Source organism: Chrysemys picta, chromosome 3, assembly GCF_011386835.1.
Source record: "Chrysemys picta bellii isolate R12L10 chromosome 3, ASM1138683v2, whole genome shotgun sequence".
Classification (NCBI taxonomy): domain Eukaryota; kingdom Metazoa; phylum Chordata; order Testudines; family Emydidae; genus Chrysemys; species Chrysemys picta.
The window spans coordinates 127,118,586-127,129,587 of record NC_088793.1 but is presented as its reverse complement, the minus strand read 5'-3'; positions in this window follow the sequence as shown (position 1 = coordinate 127,129,587).

Genomic DNA, 11,002 nt, shown 5'->3' with positions numbered 1-11,002 from the left:
CAGTGGCGAAACTCTCAAAATTTCAATGGGAGCAGAATTGTAATCTTCAGCTACAAGGAAAACTGAGAAAAAACTACTTGTCTCATAGCCAGTGTTGCCGACTCTTGCAATTTTCTCACAATATTCAGTGTAGAAAGCCCCAGCTTTTGGAGTCATGTGACTACCAGAAGATCTCAGGTTTCATCTTTTAAAAAATAGTTCCAGCCCTCCTGGTTGCAGTGAAAAGCTCGAAAACATGAAGACTCTCAACTAGAGGCTCAAGAACCAGAAGGCAAATAAAAAGAACTCCAGTTTTATTATTTTTAAAATCTCTTGATTTTTAAGCCAATCTTCTGATTTTTGGGAGCTTCATTCCCGTTTGTTGAATGCTTGAGGTTGGCAATACTGCAGATCACTAACAGAATGCCGTAGCAAGACACAGATCTCAGGGGGAGTTTGACCTAGGCTTGGAGTTTAGAAGCTGTTAGGTAGACATGTAGCATCCGGATGATATTAATTTGGATTGATCAGGTAGTAGTGATCATAAGCCACTTTTAAAATATTGAGCATTTTAGATAAGGTAAGCTATTACTTTTAGCATTTTGTGTTCAGTCCTATTCTTATTTGGCCTGATTCTCATTTACATTAACAACCCTTTATATGCCTCTACCAGCAGATATCCCCTTTAAAGCCTCTTGGTGCAAAGAGGACTTAATGTAAATGAGAACTGCATGCACTGAGTCCAAACAGAACTGTGGTTGAATCACCTCTAGTATAAATCTCCCCATAAAGGAGCATAGTATAATAACAGCATGCACCCAGATATCCAACACTGAGTTGTTTCTCTATTTGTTCCTTTTAATTAGATCCTTCAGTTCCCTGGTGCATTCAGTTTATTACTTCAGTTGTAAACAAAACATTATTCAAGACTGTTTTGGGTTAATTACGCTGTAAATATTCAGTCTGGCTGCTAAATGGTCATAAATGACTATTTGTAACTATAGGACATTCAGTAAAAAGGATAGAATTTAATTGTTTAATGAAATATAGCTGACTGGGTATTTTTTTTCTATCGTTTAATCGATAATTAGGTACAGTGCATGTGAACGTGCTTTTAATTTCTATTGAGACCTGCCAAAATTTTAGCTGCCCATCTTGGAAATCTCTCCCTCTCTTTCCTGCTCTTGAACCCCCTTTTCTCCACGGGCACTCTGGGTGAAATTAAACCAAAAGTCCAAACACCGAGGCACCTAAAATCACTAGTCAACTTTGAAAATCTTGGCCTAAGCTCTGCATTAGGTACCTAAATGAAAGTCTATGGATCTGCAGTTGCTTAGCAGCTCTGAAAATGAGACCACCTATTAGGTAGCAAAACATGTATTTAGGTATGAGTAACAACAGAAAAATGTGCTTCAAAAGAAATGCCACTCACTAAATTCAATCAGAACTAGAGAGGTAGGGACAGATCCTCAGCTACTATAAATCAGCCAAGCCTATTTACACCAGATGAGGACCTGGCCCATAGTTCATTACACAGATAAACAATTTCACATATTATTATTCTATTAAATGGTGCTGGAAATAGAATAGTTCACTGTTGATTAAACCCAGGCATGTTAAGATGGACACTGGATAGTTTTAAGAGCTGTGTAAATCCCCAGACACATAGACACTTCTATAGGCATCTTAATCTGTCAAGTGACTTGTAATACTGACTAATTGGTTCAGAAGCCATGGTAAGGGTTCTGTTTCTGATCTCACACCCATTTTGTTGGGGAAATGCAAACAAACATTAATCTGCTAATGTCATCAACTGAGTACTAGGCGCTAGAGGAAGTTCTGACCCTTTAAACCCCATAATCCTCAAGGGAGCAACAGGCCCACCACCTGCATTAGCTCCTAAAACTACTCATTTTAACTAGTTTAAATTAGATTGACTGGACGACATTCTGCTCTCTGCTACTAAAGACCATTCCCATAGATTTCAGTGTGGGGGATTACACAGATGTATCAGAGCAGAATTTGACCCATTATCTCTAAATGAAACAAACTGGAAAACGGATTGGAGGGTGAATTTATTTGAGAGATTCCTGTTCATGGTCCTAGTCTGAGATTGAACTAGCTGCAATTTGGGCCCCAATCCTGCACTGAGCTCAGTGGATATAACTTGCTATTCATGCAAGGGGCTATTGATTTAGGTACTTATAGAGCCCCCATCACTGTAGTATCTGAGCACCACACAATTTGTAATGTATTTATCCTCTGAACACCTTTGTGCCTTAGAGTAATACTATTATGCCAATTGTACACATGATGAGCTGAGGCACAGAGAGACTACATGACTTATCCAAGGTCCCACAGGGACAGGGCAGCAGCAGCAGCAGGGAACTGAGACCTAGTCTCCTAAGTCTCAGGCTAGTGCCCTGCCCACTGAACCTTCCATCCTCACCGTATAAGCGCAGTGTGCATGGGGCTCACTGAAGGAGCCGGGCTTTGGTTTTACTATTGCATGTGTAACTAATCACCTTAAAAATAAATAAATAAATAACAAGCTCTCCTGCAAAGGTCTAGTCACTAATTAAGTGGTGACACAGGGAAGCATGCAACAAAATGAAAAGTAATTGAGACAAAGAAGCCATCTGTGTTAGGTCTGGGATTTGTTTGGTTGTTTTTTTTAATCAAGCCAATTAGCATCTTGGCATCTTTCCAAATACTTTATACTAAAATTGGGAATCATAAATCATTCACTTCAGTCGGTTGTGATCTTTATTGTAATTGCTCGGAGCCCAGTTCTACAACCCTTCTTCAAACACAGTCACACTGAAGTCAGTCATATTGTTCAGGAGCCAGGCTCTCTGACATGAGTGAGGGTTGCTGGGTCAAGCCCTTATTTTTGCAGTGCTGACACTTTCCTCCTAATATTAGCAAACAGAACTCCGATGGTTTGAAGGGTGGCTCTACCCTGAAAGGCGGTGCCTTCTTATTCTGCAGGATCTGTTCCCTGTGTGTATTCAGTGTCCTATCTGCCGACTTTACTAGCTAAAAGAAGTACTCAATACTTTTACTCCTATTAGGACTTTTGTCTCTTATAACATTGCTCCCTGGGCCCCCTCTGCACTATCAATGCTAACAACCTCAACTACATGTTTCTTTGCTCTCCAGTGCATATCTTCCTGCTTGTCTCTGGGCCACCCTTTCTGCTTGGAACACTTTCCTGGGATTGTTCCATGGCAAATGAGGAGGTGAGGTTGAGGAGATGGGTGACAAAAGGATTGGATAAGATGCGAGCATGGGATGAGGATGAGGGTAGTGGATTGTGAAGAAATGAAGTGGGAGAGCCAACAGTCAAAGCTGATGGGGAAGGAGGTTGAGGAGTAGCTGGAGAAGACTGTAGATGACAGCTACATGAAGAGAGAGAGAAGGGTCAGACGTAGTGTTGTTAAAAGGCAGATAAGGAGTGGGAAATGAGAGAGGGGATGGAGATGGTAAGAGAAGAAGAGAAGTGTGGGATGACAAAGGGTGCCACTCTGTCACTCTTCCTGTTCAGTTTATATATGTGGTCATTAGCAGGGTTAGTAAGGAGGCCTGGAGTGCAGTGTCTTCAGTATGCTGATGACACCCAACTGTACATATCTGTCTCATCCAACTCGGATGATGCAGTTTAGCGCCTTAGCCAATGTCTAATTAATACAGGGGCATAGATGAGGGCAAGTGGATGAAGCTACTGAGGTGATAATGCTAGGTTAGGAGAAGCAGCCAGCGGAGTTGGTGGAGCTAATATTGGTCCCTTTGATTGAGAGTGTGTCTATCATTAGTTACTAGGGTTCATAACTTAGGGGCAACTTTAGACCCCCAGTTGTTGTTGGATGATCCTGTTACAATAGTAACCATGTCTGCTTTTTACCAACTACAGCTGAAGAAATGAAAACATGGAGAATGTATTTGCTTGGTATATGTTTGCAGTATAATATATGTATTATATATAAAAAATGCAGAAGCAGCCCCTTACCCACAAGAACCTTCTTCTGCAATTTCCTGGTCCTTACTAACTCTCCCTTGTCTTTTGATAGAAATATTTTTCCTATATGCCTTTCTGTAGTAGACCCTGTAAATTAGGTACAGACAAGCAGTTGTATCCAAAGTTATCCTCGTTATAAAAGTCCACTGCATACCACAGATAAATTTGGCCCCATTTATTTGTGTGGTTATGACTGCATGAAGACTTTAGTCCTTTGGGAGTAAGGTGTAAATTAATCCCACCTATGTAAGTAAGTTGTGATCAAAGATTAAATGTGAGTCAGAATTTGTGGTGCAGAGTGTATAAAATGAGACAGGTGTGGTCTGGATTGTGGATCCAGGATGCAGCTCAGTAATGTGATTTATTGGCCAGGTTTGTGGCACTGCCTGGCTTGCAGAGTCCATTGGGAAAGCTGTTCTCAGATGCATCACATTTCAGAGAGGCTGGTGGTGAGCCAAGAACTAATGTGGTAAGAAAAAGTATCATTTGCAGCTGCTTGGACAAAGCAAGCCCACAGAAGATCACACTCTCAAAGACATCCCATAGAGAATTATACACATCGTCTAGAGCCACCATGCACACTGCTGCTGGGGAGGTTGGGGATGTCTCCAGTGGCACTGGTGGATCATAATGCTGTGTGGCTGCTTTATTTTGTGGCTTTCTATTATTCATTTTTGGATTGTTTACACCATTGCAGTTAAGGCTTAGTGGAACTTCCCCCTTGAGCCAGGGTTGTTTTTCCAATCACATCTCCTTTTTTTCTGATAGTTACCCCACTTACACTCCATTGACATGAATGTGGCATCTCATGGAACGCCAAATCCATGCAAGTTACCATAACTTTGCCAACTTTACATCCATTTTCTAATAACTCACACCCAATGACTACTCTACACTACCACATGACTCACGGACGAGCTTTGCCATTTGTGCAGGTGTTGAAAGAGCTTAAGAAGATGCATGATACCAGGACTGGGAAGAAAGGACTTCCTGCTGCCAAGATGGTTCTTGCAATAATTTGCAGGCTGCCTACACCCTCCTTTCTTAATTCAGATCTGTAGGGGAACCATGTCATTCTCACAGATAGACTAAAGATAACAGGCAGTCAAGAGACCATGAGTCTGCATCATGCCTGATAGCTGAGGCTAGGACTTTAGCCAGGAACATCCAAATGCCTGTCCTCACATTGTAATGAAGAAGTTATGCCATCACCAATGCAGTTTTGAAGAAAAATGACCACTTCAGAATTGAATAGGACCCACAAGAATGATTGTAAACCTTACAACATTCAGAACTGGATGCAACACCCACCTCTGTGCCCAAGCTTTCCTGTAACAGTACCTCTACTCGCCCCAAACCACCGCCCCCCATTCAATACTAATTTAAAAACAAGCAGAGAAACAGAAAACTAAGTCTGCCTCTTGTCATCAGGGAAGGAGGAGAGAGATATCATTCATGTTCTCACATGTGGGAGATGTTCAGATACTATGAGGATGGGCATCTGTATAACAACCTAGACAGTTCCTGAGATTGTTTTTATACAGAAAACTCACAAATAAAACCAGGGAGCAGGTCCAACAACCATAGAAGTCAATTGCAGAATTCCCATTGATTTCAATGGTGCACAATCAAGTTCCAAGAGAATAAACTGGCTTTTGATTAGTTTGGCCAGGAGTTTTGCCTCAGAGAATATTTAAACAAACAAAGAGTGTTAGCTGTTATCCTGTTCACAATCTCTGCGATTTGAGGCCTCCGCCTTCAAAGGAAATGAGGAGGGATGCTACCTGTCAATAAAAAGGTGAGCTTGTTGTGAAGGAAGTTACTTTAGGTTCTATTTACTATTCAGAAAGAGTCAGAGATGTCTCTCCAAAGTTTTCTCTGTTTGTCTTTAGTTTGTGATTTCTGAAAAATAATAAATAATTTTTAAACTCTACCATTGAGTTGCATTCATTTTCTAAAATGTTAAAATTCAAAAATAACTTCTCATAAAGAAAGGTCTTTTTGAGCCAGTCACAGCATGTTTGCATTGAATGCAGAGGGAAGTATTCTAATGATCACCTGAAAGTCAAGGAGTCTGACACATCTTTTTACTGATTTTTTTTTTAAAGGAGTCATTGGCTGAATTTTCATCTGATTGGGTCACAAAATCATGATCACTCAAAACTCCAAAAGTTAGAGGGAAGATGCTGGATAGCTCACAAGGCTGCTAATTGGTCACTGAGGATATGTCTACACTGCAATGTAAACCCAGAGTTAGTGGGACTCAAGTACCCCTTGACCCATGTTAGGGAACCCTGGGCTTGAGTGCTGACACTGTATTTTAACCCTACCTTAAGAATTTTCTGCCCCATGCTCGAATCTAAGGCTCTGGTGTCCACGCTGCAGGGTGCAAGACCCAAGTCAAAGTAATCATATCCCAGAGTCCCTTGAGGCCCCCCTCCCACCTGAAATGTAGCCACTCTATCCCTAGGATCCTGGTGCACTGTGGGAAAACTTTACAGCCCGCCTTGCACATTACCTGGAAGCAGCTCGCTTTGCAAAAGGCTTGATCAGTTCTCTCTCCACTGCAAACTGAGAAAGCTCTCTGATAGTGTGCTTGCAGATCGATGATCAGAAAATAATGGGTTAACACTGACCTGAGCTGCTGCTGCTTGCTAGGGCAGGGGTATGGGGGGGGGAGGGGCTTCTATTTTCAGTACAGTGGTTGCAGATTGTTGGGATAGAGAGGACTAAGGAAGTTGTCCCATGGAACTGAGGGATACTTCCAGATGAGTCCTGGGACTTGAGTCAAGTAGGGCTGTGGCTACACTGCAAAGCAATAGGGCTCAGACCCTGGGTTCCAGCTTGACTCAAGCTTGGATCCTCCAGCCTTGCATGGTCTTGGGAAACATGGGTCCAAGCCCTGGGTTAATGCAATTGCAGTGTAGACACAAAAGGGAATAGCCTTGAGCATAGGCTCAAGCACAAGTTTACATACACTCAGAGTATGTCTACACTGCAATGTAAGCTCAGGGATCAAACTCAGGCTCAAGCCTAACCCCCCTTCTGTTACACATCAATTGCCCTAACCTAGAGCTTGGATCCAGGGTTCTGGGACCCCATAGAGTGCAAGTTCTGAGCCTGAGTCAAGCCGGGACCCATGGTTCAAGCCCTGTTGCTTTGCAATGTAGATGCAGCCCCACTGGACTCATGCTCTGGGAGTTCACTAAAAGTATTCCACAGTCCCACAGGCTGACTTCCTTTGTCCTCTTGATAATTGCGTTAGATGGAGAATCAAGTTTTCCCACACTACATCACAAACAAAGGGCGAGGGTGGCCACATTCTGGGAGGGCACTAGGAAGTCTGGGATGTGGGTGGCTGGACTCAGGCCCACATAATGCAGTGTAAACGCAGGCTTCAACAGTTCCTAAGCTGGGGCTATAAATGAGTGTAGACACTCAAGCCCTAGGTTAACAAACCCAGGGTCTGCTAACTCAAGTTCTACTAACCCTGAGCTTACATTGCAGGGTAGACAAATGCTGAAGCCTTTCACTTCTAGTTCTGATGGGGTGTGACTGAAGGTCATTATAATCCAAATGCCTTTATCAAATGCATCGGTGATTTGACAGTTCCTAGTGGACAAATATCCACACAAAATCCACAGTCACAACTGGCACTGTACTGCTTGTTAGCAGTTTTAGTAGAGAAACCAGTGTGTGAAGGGATTTAGAGATTGAATTATGCCCTCTCACACTCTAGAGGTGCTCCTTCCAGGTCAAGGCTGAGGCATATTTGTAGAACAGGGTGGGGATGGATGAGCTACTGCTGTCCATTCTATACCTGTTCTGTGGATAATAGATGCCTTCAGGCCTTAGGGCAATGAATCTGACAATCTCATCAGCACTAAAAATTCACTCAGGGAAAAATATGGGGAGGGGGGAGAATATTTCAAAACCACAACAGTCAAGTCATAATCTAGGAATATGAGAACCCAATACCTCTGAGTGCTGTTAGAGATTAAATCTCCCAGAGTTAAAGTTAACACAAAAGATCTTTAGTTTGCTGCAACTTGTTTCCATGCAATTTCAGTTGGAAGCAAGGCGAATACTGTTTGCCAGCTGAAATGAAATAAACATCCTGCTGTGGGATATTTCGCTCTTGCTTTCATAGAGTTGTTGAAACAATAACTGCCCTGTCCTCTGTAAGGTAAATTACCTTATCATAAAGTACCTGCAATGGCATTTCTTTTTGGCTTTTTATTGAGGCCCAAATAAAGCTATAAATACAACTAACCCTAATGGAATCAGAGGATACCAACTTGCTAACCCAATGTGTAACCTTGATTTTTAATTGTTCAAATTAATATTAAATTGTTATATCTAAGGAGGCAATAAATCAAACTTAGCTGTTCGGGGTCAAGCCTCTAGGTTGGTTACAGACAATTTAATTTAGTAGAGGACCTTGGATGACGCTTTGAATGATAAAACCAAACTTTATTTAAAAGAATGATTAGTTATGCAAACAGGCATACAATTAACTTTTACACAGGTACTACAACTATACTCACATTAAAAGATGGAATGATGTAACAGGGTGATCAGTCCACGGATAACCAAATGAAGTTATCCTTAAGTTGTTAATTGGACTCCTCCAATTTAGCAAGGGTACTCCTTTTATACCCCATTAAAATATGAATTAACATTAACCTAGCTATTACCATAGTCACATTTCCGCCACCTGTTTATTGGCTCTTTACAGTACAGTATTTAAATTAACATCTGCATCAGTATCCTTCCCATACTGTCAATATTGATAGCATTTTAATAAAACATTCCAAATTCTCAAAAACACTCATTAGAAACCCTGTTAAAATCAGTTATGACCAAAACCTCCCCACAACATAACCCTGGGTCATGTCCTTGCTAACTTCAGTTTTCCCATCGTACTGTCTCCAACTTATCTCTAACTTTTGCTCACACTAACAAACTCAATTTCCCAGGCTCCTCTATACTGAGCCTAACTTCAGCCAAAGCCTAATTACTACATATTTCTTAACCTAACACATTGTATGGGTTACACCTGCCTTGCCAGTGTAACCGGTATAGACATTGGTGGCTCTTTAAGAGATTTGATGGTGGTAAAGATGATGTTGCTTAAAGAGACAGTGGAAAATGTGACACAAGTAATTCTCACTTAAAATCATGGGTGTTGGCAGGCAGCTTCCATATGCACCATGAGTCTGCTTTAAATTTCCTATGGAGTTTGTTTCTCAAGTGATTTGTTGTATGTTTTTTATTCTTCATCCAGCCTTTTATTAACATGCTGCCATGCACTTGTTGTTGTTTCCTGTAACAGTTGTGTTACTAATGCCACTCTTTGTCATTATATATTTTCCATATACGAAGAACAACAGATACTTTCATTAGAATTACCTTTGGTATCATTGTGACATTGCACTCTATATGATTTTATGAAAATATGCTAATGAGTGTGAATATAATGTAACTGGAATATGCTTCCATGCAAAAGGTTTTTTGTAAGGTATCATTACAAAACTTATAATCTACTGTGTGGTCATTCTATTTGTATAAATGTATCACTCTTGTATCTAAAACTAAAAATATGAAATATAACTCTGAGGTCCTATTGTAGTTATGCAAAATGTGGGCCATTAATGGTGGTTTGGAATCTTGATGGCTCCCATCAACCAGGACAATTGACTGTGGATGGCTCTGTTTACTTGCAGGCCTTCCTGTGAATCAGGCTGGGAGGAATGAGGGCTTGAAGTCTTACAGTGACATGTGATCATGTCACCTGAACTGGAATCCATCTTTAACCTGGTGCTTTTCCATTTATAAAGAGGGGTGGGAACCCAGAGAGGGACAAAGGATTCCCGTCTTATGCAAAAGATATATATAAGGGGATGGAACAGAATAAAGGGGGCTTCAATCATGAGAAATCCCCTAGCTACCACCTGAGCTGGAACAAGGGCTGTACCAGGGGAAAGGATTGTGCCGAGACTAGGAAGGCGTCTAGTCTGTGATAGAAGTGTATTGAAACATCTGAGGGTGAGATTTTATCTGTAATCACTTTCTTACTGTATCAGGTTAGATTTGCATGTTTTATTTTATTTTGCTTGGTAATTCACTTTGTTCTGTCTGTTATTACTTGGAAACACTTAAATCCTACTTTTTGTATTTAATAAAATCACTTTTTACTTATTAATTCACCCAGAGTATGTATTAATGCCTGGGTGGGTGGGGGCAAACAGCTGTGCATATCTCTCTATCAGTGTTATAGAGGGCAAACAATTTATGAGTTTACCCTGTATAAGCTTTATACAGGGTAAAATGGATTTATTTGGGGTTTGGACCCCATTGGGAGCTGGGCATCTGAGTGCTGGAGACAGGAACACTTCTTAAGCTGTTTTCAGTTAAGCCTGCAGCTTTTGGGGGACCTGGTTCAGACCTGGGACTGTGTTTGTAGCAGGCTAGCATGTCTGGCTCAAACCAGGCAGGACACTGAAGTCCCAAGCTGCCAGGAAAACCGGGCTCAGAGGTAGTCTTGGCACATCAGGTGGCAGTCCCAGAGGGGATTTCTGTGATCCAACCCATCACAATCATTCTTTATGTTAACATAAAATCTTCAGAAGAGAACACACAGTGTGTGCGTCTGAGACAGTCTTCCCTGAAATGAACACAAAATGGTCATCTTTACCAAGACCTTGATGGTTTAAAGGACACAGCACACACAAGACAAAGATACAATAATTACATATATATCTATAATGCCAGGTCTACCTAAGGAGACTATGGGGATGAAGAGGTTAGCAATGTATTTGCCAGTGTGAGTATAAATTTCATATTGTTAGCTAGGCTCTTGGTTGAAAGAAGCTTATCATGGTGGGTGGACTATTTTGCAGAGTAACCGACATTTTTTACTCTACATCCATGTACATGCTCATTAAGATGGAATATTACTTAAACAGAGAATTTAAAAAACATGCATAAGTTGTTCTGATGTTT